Raw genomic sequence first — 16,678 nt, forward strand, 5'->3', positions numbered from 1 at the left:
TGGGAAGAGTAGCAGGTGCTAAGAATACAGAGCCAGGACCCAACCTGGCACCTGCACTCACAGCACAGTGGGGAGGGGCTGGACAGTACTTCGTGGCTAGGGGCTGGACAGCCTGTAACAACAGATACCAGCCACTGCCCTTCTCCATAGGAATCATCTGGCCGGCGGCTCTGCAAATAACCCTGCTCCTTCCCCTGCCTCCACTCTGGGGCTCTTTTAAGACCCTAACCTGTCTTACTTCAGCTACCCAGCTTTCTAAAGAAGGAAGCAGAAGCAGCCGGGCGTGGTGGCGCACGCCTTTAATCCCAGCACTCGGGAGGCAGAGGTAGGAGGATCGCTGTGTTAGTTCGAGGCCACCCTGAGACTACATAGTGAATTCCAGGTCAGCCTGAGCCAGAGTGAGACCCTACCTCGAAAAACCAAAAAAAAAAAAAAAAAAAAAAAAAAAAAAAAAAAAAAAAAAAGAAAGAAAAAAAAAGAAGGAAGCAGAAGCGTGGTGGGACAGGTTAAAGGGCATAACCATGGACTCAGCTGCTGCTTCTGGACCAGCTGAGGGCGCCAAACATACAGATTGCTAGGACAATGAAAGGAAACTGCAGGGCTGGGAATGGCAGTTGTCTACTGTACATGGGTCCTGGGTCCAGTCTCCAGCACAACCAACCAGCCAAACAAACAAAACCATAAGCAAAAACAACACAATAACAAAAAAGGAAATTTAAGAACTGAAGGAAGTAGACCCTTAATGGAGGGACCAAAACTAAACATGTGAGACAGAGGAAGAGGCTGGGAAGGCTGACCAGGACATCTGTGACTCTGAAGCAGCAGCAGCAGCAGCAGCAGCAGCAGCAGCAGCAGCAGCAGCAGCAGCAGGAGGAGGTTACTGTGTATACTTCCACTAGTGCTTACAGTGCACACATTCACATGGTGCTCACATATCAGGCAATGTCTGATGGCCCTTACAGATACTATACTCTACAGAGCTCACTTATGTAACCCTCACAACTCCATGAGGTGAGAATTGTCTACGTTGTGCAGATGAAAAAAACTGAGGTTCAAATGTATAAAGGGTATCCGTCCATGGCCACATAGCTATAAAGTGGCAAAGTTAGGATTTAAGTCCAGACAATCTGGCTTACCATTCAAGCTTTCAGCCTGGCATGACACTGTTTTCAGACATTAATGTTGGAAAGAGAGCAGGAGATGATAGCTGGTGACAGCCAGGTACCAATAAAGATGGTGCTATTTATGAACCCGGGTACAGAGCTTCTTTATTGATGTGCTCAGAATGAGAAGCTGCCTCATCAGGCCTCCGGTCCCTTGGCTCAGTGTTTACACAGGTGTTTCTCTTATGCGCTCCACTAACAAAAAGGTTAAGTCGATTTGTTCTAGCTCACGTAAGTACAAGGGCATTATAATCACACCCTCTCTATTATATGAAGCTAAAGTCCCTTCTTATTCTGAATTAGCTTTGTATTTTAAGTCCTATCATTTGATGGAAGACGTGCTACATAACAAAGCTCAACCACATTACTCATGGCAGTCTTGGATCAGGCATAAGGCTACATTCATCTCCTGTTTGACTTGAGAGTTAGTGGATGTGGCTTTGATGGCATCATTTCATGTACGGGACAAAGAAAGGGTACACTCAAGCAGAAGCTGGTCCAATTTAATAGGTAACAGATGTCAAGAGCCATGTGTGAAATCAGCTCCATCAAACGACGGTCTACAGTGTGAGTCCATGGGGCTCTTTTATAGGAGTCTCATGTGTAGGAGGGCTTGGCAATCTCACAGAGACCACACGGTCTCACTCAGCTGCAGTGAAACTGACACTGAGGTTTATTCAAGGTGGGCCTCAAGCAGGGCTGGGATAGAGAGATTGCCAGAGCAGAAGGCTCAGGCCCATCTTCTCCCTCTGTTCTCAATCTGGGATCACAAGCACCCTTTAGAAACACATTGCATTTCCTGATAGGAGAAATGATGAGGACACTGGAATAGAAGAGAAGTATATGCTTATGAAACAGCAAGTGGGAGTAAAAGGCAGAACTTGGGTAGGGAGCAGAGTATAAAAGCCCAAGAAAGGAAGGCTAGAGTCACCCACCCAAACTCATTTATCTCACAAGGCCCTTCAATACTGGTCCCTGTCTTCTTTCCACCCTCAATAACCAACAGTCATATTTCCACAGAAAAATGCAAATAGTGGCTTATTCATCTTATATAGGAACTCCTCCTTGGGACACCACTATGCTTTGCTGTGCAGTACAAGTGCCCTATGAGTGCTTATCACAGAGAATCTTAAAAATGCCTTTGGGTTGAGAATCAATAACATTAATATATTTTGCTTCTTCATCAAGGATATTCTGAAGTGAATTGCTGTTGAACTTGCGGCAGTAAAGAATACAGTGGCTTTGAGCACAGCTCCATGCCTGGTGCCTTGATTTGCACTAAGGCCCAGAAGCTTCCTCAGTGTTACTTTGCAACAACAAATACTACCTTAATTCTACTGTGAAAACCCTTTTGATCTTGTAGATCCCTTGGAAGGGTTTCTGCAGAGCACACTTGTAAATCACTGTTTTAGGCAATGAGGAGGGACAAGGGAGCAATCTGTGCCTCAGAGCCAGCTCTGTGAGATGCAGAGCAAATAGCAGCTTGCAGCAAGTAAGGCTACTGCACAGACTTGAGCAAACAAAAGCATGCTATAGAGCAAGGGAGGAAACCACAAGGCAGAACTGGTTCTGACAGATGAGTGGAGGTTATGACCATCCTCAAAGGAGGGGACAGCATCTGAATCCTCTCTAATTCTATGGCCTAACACACAACCAGGCACAGAGTATGGCCTCAATGTAGGCTTATGAATATATACTTCTAAACCAAGAGTAACCATAGAGGAGTGCCATCAAAGAAGGAAGAACTCAGGAGAGAGAGCTGCTCTGGGGATGGGGAGCAGGGGGAGATGGTGGTGCCAGCAGGAAGCTTTAGGTGAAGACAGGTAACACACAGCAGCCAAGGAGTATGGAAAGGCACAGACAAGGGCTACAGAGATGGCTTAGCAGTTAAGCGCTTGCCTGTGAAGCCTAAGGACCCCGTTCGAGGCTCGATTCCCCAGGACCCACGTTAGCCAGATGCACAAGGGGGCGCACGCATCTGGAGTTCGTTTGCAGTGGCTAGAAGCCCTGGCATGCCCATTCTCTCTCTCTCTCTACCTCTCTCTCTCTCTCTCTCTCTCTCTCTCTCTCTGTCACTCTCAATAAATAAAAATGAACAACAACAACAAAAAAATTTTTAAAAAAGGCACAGACAAGGCTAAACCCACCTTGCCCAATGCTTACGTGACCCAAACCTACCAATTAGACATGTCTAAAACCTGTCAAGTGATGAAGTCTCAGATAAAGTGGGACACAGAACACTTCATAATGTCATCATCTGTGTTATATATAAGTAAAAAGCAAACAAATGAACAGAATACTATCCAAATTATTAAAGTTTCCTTGGGAAGAATGAGAGTGGGTAGGCTCAAGAATTTCACCTTTTTTTTTCTTTCTCCGAGGTAGGGTCTTATTCTAGCCCAGGATAACCTGGAATTCACTATGTAGTCACAGGATACCCTCAAACTCATGGCAGTCCTCCTACCTCCGTCTCCCGAGTGCTAGGATTAAAGGCATGCACCACCATGCCTGGCCAAGAATTTCACTTTTTAAAAAATAAATATTGCTGGGCATGGTGGCGCATGTCTTCAATCCCAGCACTTGGGAAGCAGAGGTAGGAGGACTGCAGTGCGTTTGAGGCTACCCTGAGAATACAGAATAAATTTCAGATCAGCCTGTGCTGGAGTGAGACCGTACCTCAAGAAACCAAGTAAATAAGTAAATAAAATATTTTTATTTATTTGCAGGCAGCGGGGGAGAAGGAGGGAAGAATGAAAAGGGGAAAGAGAAAGACAGAGAGGGAGGGGGAGACAAAAAGGGAGAGGGAGAGAAATGTGAGGAGAATGGGTATGCCAGGCCTCTTGCTACTGCAAATGAACTCCAGGTGCATGTGCCATTCTGTGCATCTGGCTTTATGTGGGTACTAGGGAATTGAAACCAGGCTGTCATGGTTTGTAAGCAAGCACTATTAAGTGATGAGTCATTTCTCCATCCCAAAACTTTCACTTCTTGGGGGTGGGGGGGAGTTTTGAGGTAGGGTCATTTCACTCTAGCCTAGGCTGATATGGAACTGATCTCAGGTTGGCCTCAAACTTACAGCAATCTTACCTCAGCCTCCCAAGTGCTGAGATTAAAGGCATGTGCCATCATGCCCAGTCCCCAAATTTCACTTTTTATATTTCTGTGGTACTTGATTTGCTATTATGATATTGAGGCTTGACTTTTTTTTTTTTTTTTTTGAGGTAGGGTCTCACTCTAGCCCAGGCTAACCTGGAACTCATTATGTAGTCTCAGGGTGGCCTTGAACTCACAGTGATCCTCCTACCTCAGCCTCCCAAATACCGGGATTAAAGGCGTGCGTCACCACGCCCGGCTGAGGCTTGACTTTTGTAGCTAAAAGTAAATAAATATATTTTATTTTCTGCATGGATTTTTCCTTATGTCCCTTAGCCATCATATTCTGGAAGAAATGTGTTCCTGCTTTCCAAGTACTGAGACCTGGGAAGGCTGAACCAGGCAGCTCAGCTAAGCTCAGCTGCTCAAGCAAATACTGAAAAACACCAACTTCTTAGATAACCTCAGGCCCTCTCCTTTCTATAGAAATATAAGTTCAACTCAAAGTAATCTAAAGGATAAGTGAACTGCATACACAATCTTACCTAAAGGGTTCCCCAACTCTGAGCAGTGACGATGTGAACTTAAAATCCCAGGGAATCCCAGGGTTGGTGTCTTCCAGCCCCAAGGAGTCGTCCACTGGCCTCTGTCCAGTTGATGTCCTTCAGTTTTTCACCTACCTCTGCTCCATCTTATTTGGCAGAGAAATCTGCAAGAAGCAATAGAAAGGGCATGAAAAGGCTGGTTTCTCTCTAAGAGGACCAGAGAACACACCAATTAACCCAAGTGTTCCCAGACCTGTGAGTTACACCAGGAAGCAGATAAGTACACAAGAGCCACAAATGTCCATAGGCTTTAAAATCTGACAGATCAGTATCTGAAAATTCTGCTTCTAAACAATGGAAGATTTACCAAGGTCTGAATAGAGATGTTCAGATTCTGCTTCCTTGTGGATTCCAAAATCTAAAGCTGTAACTGACCGGCAATGGACGCCTCTGTCTGCTCTGGGTCTCATACGGAAGGCAAAAGCTGATTCTTCTCTGTAGCTTGCTTATATGAAAGACGAATGAGCTCTGGCTCTGTCTCCTAGGGCCCGGTCCAAGCCTCACAGGCAACAGCAACAGTGCTAGAAAGATAAAGCAGACCCTGAGAGCAGAAAGTGTCCTGAATGGAAACGAAGTTTTGTGCCTAAAGCATAATCATTGCTAGTTCCCAATCTGATAACTTCATTTCCTGTATGCCCAGTGCTATTTTTAACCCTGTGGCTCTAGTCATCATGTGTCTAGTTGCTTTGTCAACTATTTCTCTATGAAATAAACATGTGCTTCCCCTTTTCCCAGGGGAAAAGCTCCGAAAATGTGCTTAAATCTGAGATGGGCCTTTGTGCCAAAATTTCTAAATATTTCTAACTGGAAACTGGGTGTGTTTCAACATTATCTTAAATCACATTTCTCCAAATAGACGTGCTCCCACTAATGGCTTCCTTCCTCTTGATTTCTCTTCTCTACCCAATTACCTCATCCTGCCAGTTACCCAACCACAGAACCTTTATATCATTTCCAGTGTCTTTTTCTCCTCCATCTCCTTGAGTTACAAATGCTCACACTGTCGAGCTTTCCCTTAGCCTTGTTTATACAAGCCCTAAGAAAAAATAACTCCCAGTGATCTTTCAAGGTGCATCACAAATTATGGAGAGCAGTACTGCACACTCCAGAAGCCGACCTGACTTCTTTCTCGGCTTCATGTGGTACTTCTGGCTCACAGCAGTCCATTATAACACAGGGCAAGCTACACATTTGCACCAGGCTATAAGCTTCTCAAAGGCAGGACATACCTCTTCTGTATATATATATTTCTATCACCCAATATAGTTTCTGGCACAAAAAAAACATGGCTCCAATGAAGGGGAAAGAATTGCTACATCCATGAAGCTTCATCTCTTTATTGTTTATTTTACAGACCTCAAAGTATTGGATAGTCCTGTCTGTTGTGCTTTTTATTACCAAATACATTGTTCAGCCTCAGTGAAACTATTTCCAGGGCCCAATGAAGTTTGGTTTCTATTCTTTCCTATTGATACCACCACACTTCCAGGGACAGTGTCTTCAACACCTTTGAACTTTAAGTCACTGCTGTTGCAGTTACCATAGAATTAAACCCCACTTGGTTCCCTTTCTGCTGCCTACACTAGAGGCTAGCAATTATTTGTTTAAAGGGCCAGACAGTAAATGTTTTATACTTGGTGTGTCACATGGTTATGCAACTGCTCAGTTTTGTCTTGTAGGAGGAAAGTAGTCACAGACTATATGAAAATAAGTAACTGTGGCCATATGCCATAGTCAAATTTTCATTACAGATGATACTATTTGGATTCTTCATGCATATTTTCTGTCTCACAAAATGTTCATCTTTTTTTTTTTAAAATAATTTTTAAATTTTATTTATTTACCTATTTGAGAGAGAGAATGGAGCACCAGGGCCTCTTAGCCACTGCAAACAAACTAGACACATCAGACACCTTGTGCATCTGGCTTTACGTGGGTACCGGGGAACTGAACCTGGGCCCTTTAGCTTTTCAGGCAAGTGCCTTAACTGTTATGTCATCTGTCCAGCCCCATCTTCTCTTGATCTCTACCCAGAATCATTTAAAACTGCAAAAAACATTATTAGCTTGTAGTCCAAACAAAAACAGGTAGTGAGGGGCTGGAGAGATGGCTCAGCAGTTAAGGCACTTGCCTGCAAAGCTCAATATCTCAGGTACAATTCCCCAGTATCCATGTTAGCCAGATGTACAAAGTGGTACATACATCTGGAGTTTGCAGTGGATAGAGACCCTAGTGTGACTATAGTTTTCTTTCTCTTTCCCTCTCTCTCTGCATGCCCATAAAACAAACAAACAAACAAACAGAAAACAAAAAATAGGTGGTGAGCCATTGTTTGTCAACAACTGGCCTAACAACTGGCCTACTGTCAAAAACAAAAACAAGATTCAGAATTCCATTAGACTGTAGAGCCATTTGGAGCCACTCTAGGGCTGAGGAAGTGGAAGGCACATGGGCTTTAAATACTAGGTCCTAGATTCGTATTCTGGCCGTTACCCACTAGCATGGTCGCCTTGGACATACTCCTTGCTTCACTGTCATCACCTACACAACAGCAGTAACACCTGCTGCTGAGAATCAAATGACTGCATCTATAATGAGCTCATGGCACTAAGCCTGGCATATAGGAGACACTCAATAATGAGTAACTATTATTGTAGCCCATGAGAAGGCCTCCCCAAGTGACCTACAGAAAATGGCCCAGCTATTCTGGAAGCCATGCCTGAGCAGCAGGAGGGAGCATGGTGAAATCAAAGCCCAAAGGCAGAGGTGGGTTTTGGCTTCTTCAGGTGCAGGTACAGGCACAGAATTCAAAGGGATGTTAGCCTGACTCCTGCTACCACTGCTGATCCCTTTGGGTACTTTAGGTACAGAATTCAAAGGGATGTTAGCCTGACTCCTGCTACCACTGCTGATCTCTTTGGGTACTTTGCCTCCCCAGCAAGAACTTCAGCCTCACACAATGCCAAAACCTGCTTAGTGGTCCTCACCAAATACCAGGAGAACTCTCTTATTCCTGCACGCTTCCTGCTATGGGGCTGGGATGGATGGGAAGAATGACCATGGCCAGAGCCAATCCTGGCATGGCTGGACATCCAGTTCTCTCTCAGGTCTTCATGCACTTACTGCTGTGCTAGGGATGAAATGGCTCTGGGGCTTAAGAACTAGACTTGCTCTAGAAGGGTGAGAGTAAAGCCTCACGTACACAAACACAGGATCCATCGTATTGCTTTCAAGGAGGATAATGTCAACGAGGCACAGAAAAGACTAAGGCTTATGGTATTCTAGTCTTGGTCCCAAAAGCCAGAACTGAGCCTGTCACATCTTTGCTCTAAAACCTCTAGCAGGTGCTATTTTCTCTGGGGTCACTCAGCATCTCCCTAGCATTACCCAGATTAGCCCTCCAGAACTATGACTACCTTCCCCCTGCAGAGGTCTTCACCTGCATTCCAGCCAAAGAGGTTGCTCCTACCTGACTTCCCTAAACCATTTCCAGTTTCATGTGATTGTGCATAGTTCCAGAGGATGGGCACGGTGGTGCACACCTTGAATCCCAGCACTCGGGAGGCCAAGGTAGGAGGGTAGCTGTGAGTTCAAGGCCACCCTGAGACTACATAGTGAATTCCGGGTCAGCCTGGGTTAGAGCAAGACCCGACCTTAAAAAACAAAACAACAAAGAGAGAGAGAGATGGTGGGGAAGAAAATAAAAATGCCTGTGTCATCTGTGTTGTCTTTTTGCTGCACCACCCCTTAGACTGAGCTGGGATAGCACGCAGACAATGCGAGTCCGCTCTGGGTCCCCTCCACTAACAGAGCACGTGCTTAATGAGTGAGTGAACACTCTGAAGTTACTCTCCCTTTCACCTGCTTTAGCTGGACTCTTATTAGCAGACTGCACACAGTCTTGGTCACTGCCAGGAAGTGGAAAAGCCTTAGAGAAAGAAAAGAAGCATAACCAATGTGATCCAACTGATGGAAATAGGCTTTGTGGATGAGGTGAAAGCAGCCAGGCGGCGCAGCTTGGAAAAGAGAAGATGAGGCCTAACTGGATTCTGGTTTTAAGTACAGAAAAGGTTCTCATGAGAAAATCTTGATCTCATCCTCTCTTTATAATCTGAAGAAACGTTTCCATATTCATGGAAAATGGAACAATCAGAACTTGCTTAAGTTAAGGCCTGAGGGGTTTAGGCAGGAGAGAAAGGTCAATCAAATTAGACACTACTTTTGTGGAGACACTGCACTATTGTTCTTTTTGGCAAGTGAACCTGAGAGGGTCTTGCTTAGGACTTTCAGTGCAAAAGGGAATAACAAGCTACTCTGGTCAAAGGGCAGGGGGGGATGACAGGAGCCAGGTGAGATGTTTCTATCAAGCCACTGACATTTTTTAAAAAGTATTTTATTTATTTGAGAGAGACAGTGAGAATGAATATGGGCGCACCAGGGCCTCCAGCCACTGCAAATAAACTCCAGATGCATGTGTCATTTTGTGTATCTGGTTTACATGGACACTGGGGAATTGAACTTGGGTCCTTAGACTTTGCAGACAAGTGCCTTAACCACTGAGGAATCTCTCCAGCCCCACTGGCATTTTTTTTTTTTTTTAAGACTTACTTATTTGTAAGCAGAGAGAGACGGGGGGTGGGGGAGGGACAGAGAGAATGAATGAGAATGGACAACGTACCACGACCTCTAGCCACTGCAAATGAAATCCAGATATGTTGTCATTTTGTGCCTTTATGTGGGTACTGGGGAATCAAGCTGGGGTTGTTAGGATTTACAGACAAATGCTGAGCCATCCCTCCAGCCCAAAGCTACTGGCTTTTTTTAATTGAGTCTTTTCCTGCAGGTACCTAATGTGGTGTCATGCTCTGCAACTCTGTGATGGAATGACCTAACATTTCTAAATTTCTTGATAGAGAAATGGAAAGAAAGCTGATAACAATGTCACAGTAAGACACAGGGGAGCATGGCCCTAACAAATACCGTTTGTATAAAATCAGCACCAAACTGGGTATTAATGTAATAGCTAAATTGTTACTATCATAGCTAACATTCACTGGGCATCTACTACCTGCTAAGCACTGTGTGGCTTAATGTCATCTTAGTTTTCATAACTCCATAGTGCCAGTCATGTTTGTACCTCCATTTTATAGATGAAAAAACTGAGAATAGGCAGAGTTAAATAACTTGGCCACATTATATAGCGAGCCAGTGACAGAGACACTTAAACCTAGGCAATCCAACTCTAGGGTCTGTTCTCTATCTACTTTCTTCCTTCAGAGATGAAAGGCTGGAATGTCTCTCTGAACCCAGGTTCATCCTCTCTGCCATTCCTTGAGACTGCCCCAAGCCAGGAAGAAAAAAGCAACCCATGGCATTAGCAAGATAGAAGACCTCAAGAGGGGCCCAAGCCTGCTATTCCATGGAAGGAGGCTGAGCCAGAGGACTTGCAGATGAAATAAACACCAGGACCAAATGCCAGCTCCCTGGCTGCAAGGCAGCACCCTGTTCTCCATTAAAGATTCTTGTTGAATGTGACAGTGAGAAGGTGAAGCAACAGGGTGTGTCACATGGGGTACTTCCCCAAATACACTCCAACTGCCATCTCAGGATCTGTGCCTGAAATATCAGGGTGTGCACAGCCTCTACACGAGCTAAGGACAGCAGTGCAGTGATCTATAGCACCATGGGAGCTGCCACAATGCTCACCTATTAGCTCATTCTATTTTTTTTTTTTATTAGCCCATTCTAAAGGCGGTTGCCTCACAGTGTAAGCCTCCTCACTGATGGCCCTATTCTGGGAGCTTCTTTTTGCTCCAGTCAGCCCCTGTTCCACAGCCATAGTCAACAGAACCCTAGTCACAGCATCCAGAGCTCTGCAGCATAATGAAAAGAACATGGGTCTTGAACTTAACCCTCAGAGGTCTGAGCCACACTGTCCACTCATAGTTACTTGACCTTGGGAAAGCCATTTTAATCTTTCTGAGATCTGGTTTCTTCATCCTTGGGGATAAATGCCCCTCTATTACAGGGTTTGTAAGGATTAATTATAGTGTAAAGCATGTGCCACATTGCAAGCCACAGAGCAGACACTTAACAGATGCTAGCAGTCTTCCCCTCTGTACATTTAGTCCACCATGCACTGCTTTAGCTATGTCCCCTCCTCACCAGAGCCCCTCCCTTCCCGGCACATCTGTGTGCACGTGCATGCTCAATGCACACGTGTATTTCCATCTCCAGAACATGGCTCCAGCTGTTCTTTCTCCCAGGAATGAATTCCCTCCACGGTCCAGCCTAAATTCCCTGCCTCCAAGAATCCTCTAGTCACACTGAGATTTCTCTTTTGCCCATACTCCCACTTTGTTTACATTCCTTATTATATCTATCAAAGTCAGCCTGATTTCAGTTACTTAAGTACTTACCAACTACAGTGAAGGGAGAAGGCCTGAAGAAGACAATTTACAGAAGACCAGAAAGTATGTTGTTGGTGGTGTGTATTTCTCAATACCAGAGGCTTGTACATAGCAAATGCTCCTTGTGTGCATAATGAATCAACTCTTTTTCCATGTTAGATTGGAGATTTTTTTTTTTTGAGGCAAGCCCAATAAACTACCTTTTCTTTTTTTATGCTAGAGAGAAAGAGAGAAAGACAGAGGACTGATGTGCCAGCCTCCAGCCACTGCAATCAAACTCCAGACACTTGCGCCCCTTGTGCACATGTGCAACCTTGTGCACTTGTGTCACTGTGTGTCTGACTTACGTGGGACCTGGAGAGTCAAACATGAATCCTTAGGCTTCGCAGGCAAGAGCCTTAACTGCTATGCCATCTCTCCAGCCCTAGGTTGGGGATCTTTAAAGAAAGATCAAGGACTGAGTTTTTCCTAAAACTATACATTTTGCTGTCTGAATAACAGGCATTTTTAAAAAGTTTTTTTTTATTTGCAAGCAGAGGGAGAGAAGAAAGACAGAGAGAATGGACACATCAGGGCCTCCAGCCACTGCAAGCAAACTCCAGATGCATGTGCCACTTTGTGCATATGGCTTTATTGAGTACTGGGGAACTGAATCCATTAGGCTTTTCAAGGAAATGCCTTACCTGCTAAGCTCTCTCTCCAGCCCCAATTTTTTTATGTGTGTGTGTTTCAAGGTAGGGTCTTGCTCTAGCCCAGGTTAACTTGGAATTAGTCTCAGGTGGGCCTCAAACTCATAGCAATCCTCCTACCTCAGCCTCCCAAATACTGGAATTAAAGGCATGTACCACCATGCCTGGGTTAATTTTTATTTATTTGCAAGGAGAGAGAGGGGAAAAGAGAGAGAGAGAGAGAGAATGAATGGGCATGCCAGGGCCTTTAGGACCTGCAAACAAACCCCATATGCATGTGCCATCTTGTGCATCTGGCTTTATGTGGATACTGGGGAATTGAACCTGGGTCATTAGGCTTTGCAGGCAAACGCCTTAACCATTAAGCCATCTCTCCGGCCCCAACAGGCAATTTTTGTGGTGCTGAGGATCAAACCCAAGGGTTTTGTGTATGCTAGGTAAGGACCTTATCACTGAGTTAGCTCCAGCCCAATGGGCAGTTTTGGAAGTATATTTATATTCATAAATTAAGACCACATTAACATTCATGTGCATATGCTTCATGCCTTTATCCATCATTACAACACATCCTGAGCTTCTGTCACAACATCTCTTCAGCATGCAGTCACTGCTGGGACATAACTCCTATTGTTGTCAGGCAGGTTTAGGAAAACTCAGTCCTGGATCTTTCTATGAAGATTTTTTTCAATCTAATATGAAAAGATTTGATTCATTATGGGAGCAAGATCTTTGGAGAACTGTTCCACTCCACTAGATAAATGGCAGCCGTTAAAACCATATTAAAATCTAGAGTCATGGGATCTGAAATGATCTGAATGATTACTATCTTCCTCAGTTTCTGAGTCTATAAAATAAAGTACTTAAAACAGTGTCAAGCACATAGTATACACTCAATAAATGTTGGTTATATCAATGTCTGTAGTCTCATATATGTGGAAGGTTGAGACAAGATTATCACATGAACTTAGTAATTGTAGGCCAGTATGGTAACAGGGAGACTCCATCTAAAAAAAAAATAAAGAAATAAATTCAAATTTTTTTTAATTCAGTGGAGTAGGTTGTAAAAAGCAGTCTGACCATTTCACTGATTCCTTGTGAAATCTCAGTCAAGTACTTTCCCTTCTCTGGGTCTTTCGCTGCCTGTACAGTGAAGGTAGTAGAACCAGATGGTTCTCAAGCTCCTTCTCCCTTCAACAATATATATTTTTCTACAATCAACAAAGACCTTTCTGTTCCATATGCTGGGGCTGCTGGCAAGGAAAAATGTGAATGTGTAGCTGCTGGTTCCAAATGGGAACTGTTTACTGTTGTGCTGTTTACAAAAGCCAAGGCCAGATCAACTGATTAGTCAGCCACCTGTGAGCTTTCCCCTGGAAGAACTATATCTTACACCATACAGGTTCCTTGAACAGAGCACAACTTCTCTTGCAACCAAACTCACAGCAAAGGCAAGACCTGGGGCTGAGAACACCAGCAGCGGCAGCAATGAAGAAGCCTGGCTCATGCAGAATTCCTGAACTTCCATGCCCTGATGCACGTAAGTAGGGCATCATCAGTCTAAACTAGGGCCCTCCTTTTTAGTCACAAAGTGAAGGAAAACCACCACAAAGTCTTCTTCCAAACCCAACAGCTTGTAAAACAAGGACCAAAGCGAGTAAATGAGTATCTCTGACTCATTTAACCACAAACACTGCAGAGACCTAATATGTGCCAGCCCTGTGCCGTGAAAAGGAGGAATTAAACAGAAACAGTTCCTGGAGTTCGAGTATATGTTGGCTGATGTACCTCAAGGCAGACTGTGATGAGAAAGAGCCACTCAAAGTTCTGCCTCTGCTACAAAAGACTGGAGTGTGCACGCCTTTAATCCCAGCACTCAGGAGGCAGAGGTAGGAGGATCACTATGAGTTCAAGGCCGCCTGAGACTAAGCAGTGAATTTCAGGTCAGCCTGGGCTAGAGTGAGACTTTAACTCAAAAAAAAAAAAAAAAGCCTGGAGTGGGCAGAACTAATTAGCTGAATGAGAAGCTCCACCAAGGAGGTCCAGAGAGAGAGACAGGCCTTGAAAGATGAGGAGGAGGAAGGGATATAAGCAGAGGCTGGAGCAGGGAGGGATATTTGGTGGGAACAGGGCACAGCTTTGGGAAAATAAAGTGAAACAGGGAAGGCAGAGGTGTGGGAATGTTATGCATGGACTTGTTTATGGGGCTAAACAGTCCAAATTCAGTACAGCATGCAGTGAAGCCAACTACCAGAACTATAACATGGTCAGAGCAAAGCTTCTGGGAGAGCACATGAGCACCCATGAAGAGGGCACAAAAGTAACACATTACTGAAATACTCCACCATGTAAGAGACCATGTTCTTTGTAGCTGAGCATGTGCTGCAATCCACCAGCTTCTGGTCTGACAGCTTCTCTCCCCCATGGTGCGGCTTCATACAATCTGGGTTGCCAGGCCCTCCAACTGCCAAAGTCTGCTAAATGCAGTAAATGACTCTCAGACATAGTCAAAGTCCCAGCCAACTCTGGATTACAAAAAAGAAAAGCTGAGGCGAGAGTAGGTAGGGGGAAAGGGTACCAAAGCCACCAGCTGGCTCAGTTCTATATAAAACCTCAACCCTGGGTCTTCTTTACATCCTTCCCAGCCCAGGTCCTATAGGGGGTTTAAAACCCTCTCACTAATGCCTGGAGATTCAGTGAGATGCTATGCATCAAGTGCCCAGCAATTGGTCAGCAAGTGTAGTTCCCTTCTCATCCTGCAAAGTCAAGTCCACGTGTAAATCCCATGGAGACTTCAACACCCAGATTACACCAGCTTTTTCCACAAGGCTTCTCTAAATTACTGCAGACCAAAAATCCTCTTGTTCTTAAAAATCACAGCAATCAAGTATTTAGTTCTACTTACATAACAAGGATCAAACAAGAGGTTTCTATACTCTTCCTCGCAATTTACACGCAATCCTATTCAACCTCAGCTCTACACTTCCCTTCTTGTCCTCACAGTGGGCTTTGGTCTTCCAGATGGCCTGGACGCTAAGGAAGAGACACAGGACCTGCCACTCCTACCCCTAGACCCTAGACAACCACTAGCACGGGGCCGGAGCTCTTAAATAGTGGATTGCAAGATAAATGGTTAACAGCTAATTTAAAGCAACGGAAAACATTTTATAAATTTTATAAATTCCTCATATGACAAAACTATTCGTGCCAGTGGGCTGGCTGGTCTGTGTCCGGCAACAGCTTGGAGTTGATTCCTAGTTAGGTCTGAGGCTCAAAACCAGCACAGGCTGAGCTCCAACCCAAGACACCCAGACCTGTCATAAACTGAGCTCCGACTCTTAGGCACGGGCTGAGTCCCCAGTCTTGGCACAGGCGGAGCCCCAGGACAGTCCTCAAAGAACGTCCCCTTCGGCGGTCGCACTGTCGAGCCGCTCGGAAGGCCCCGACTGACCCCTCCCGGGCATGCCGGCTCACTCGCGACCCCCGCCCCGCTCTACTCGGAGGGACGCCTCGCCTCGCGGGGTCACTTTTACCTTTGCCGACCACCGGGAGCGGACGCGCGCACCCCCGCCTGCGGCTGGCTGCCGAGAACGCGGAAGGGGCGGTGCTAAGAGCGGGGGGCGGGCCCAAGCGGAGAGGGCGGGGAGGGGCGGAGCCGCGCCTGCGCCCTGACGGCGGCGCGTGCAGGGGGGGCGGCGGGGGGCTAGCTAAGTAAATTGTGCAGGCGTAGTCCGAGACGGGTGGTAGATTACTGGCTGGTGGGTATGGCTTAGCTCCCTTCCACGTTATATTTATGCATTTTATTTTATTTTTTTCCGGAGTTGCAGCTTCGGGAAGCTCCTGAGAAGCTGGAGGGAGGAAGTCCAGCAGGTGTAAATATTTACTGAGAGCTTCGGCGTGCTAGAACGGAATTTTTAAATGCCTTTAATATAAGGAAATGCCACTAGTTTTTTCTAAAACTGAGGCTAATTCCGTTAAAATTCCCCCTTCACTCATTTCATCGTGTAACCCAGAAAGCTGACCTCGAACTCGTGATTCTCCTAACTAAGCCTCCAGAGTGCTGGGATTACAGGTGTGCACCACCATGCATGGCTTTGTAAAATTTCTTTAAAGGTCTATATGCCCAGAATTTTACATGAAGGCTTGAATAAAACATTACCAGTAGTAGTTTTTTTTTTTTTTTTTCTAAAAAGAAACTTAGGAGCTGGAGAGATGACTTAGCAGTTAAGGCACTTGCATGAAAAGCCAAAAGACCCAGGTTTGATTCCCTAGGATCCACATAAACCAGATGCACAAGGTGGCACATGTGTCTGGAGTTTGTTTGCAGTGGCTGGAGGCCCTGGTGCACACATTCTCAATCACTATCTGCCTCTTTCTCTCGCTTTATCTCTCAAATAAAAATTTCTAAAAAGAAAATTAAAAAAAAAAAAAAAGAAACTTAAGGGTCTGGAGAGATGGCTTAGTGGTTAAGGTGCTTGCCAGCAAGACCAAAGTTGCCAACAAAACCAAAGCACCGGGGTTGGGGAGGGAGGGAATTACCATGGGATATATTTTATAATCATGGAAAATGTTAATAAAAATTAAAAAAAAAAAACAAAACCAAAGCACCCAGGAAAAGCCAGATGCACAAGGTGGCATATTCATCTCCGTTGGTTTGCAGTGGCCAGAGGCCCTCATGTGCCAATTCTCTCTCTCAAATAAATTATATATATATATATATA

The 16,678-nt window shown here is 45.0% G+C and overlaps 1 protein-coding gene across 3 annotated transcripts in view; it reads right to left on the bottom strand.

Annotated features, from left to right (window-relative positions):
* Mknk1 (MAPK interacting serine/threonine kinase 1) overlaps window positions 1–15,550 on the bottom strand; it is a 45,309-nt gene extending 29,759 nt beyond the window's left edge. For 2 of the 3 annotated variants that reach the window (XM_045150369.1, XM_012952140.2), the window contains exons 1-3: window positions 15,491–15,550; window positions 5,169–5,382; window positions 4,802–4,965 (exon numbers count right to left, since the gene is read on the bottom strand). The gene's annotated coding sequence lies outside the window, so the exon portion shown is untranslated. The remainder of the gene's footprint in view (window positions 1–4,801; window positions 4,966–5,168; window positions 5,383–15,490) is intronic. The other variant, XM_045150371.1, reaches the window with a different exon arrangement.
* Window positions 15,551–16,678: the final 1,128 nt, after the last annotated feature.

This window comes from Jaculus jaculus, chromosome 5, assembly GCF_020740685.1.
Source record: "Jaculus jaculus isolate mJacJac1 chromosome 5, mJacJac1.mat.Y.cur, whole genome shotgun sequence".
Lineage (NCBI taxonomy): Eukaryota > Metazoa > Chordata > Mammalia > Rodentia > Dipodidae > Jaculus > Jaculus jaculus.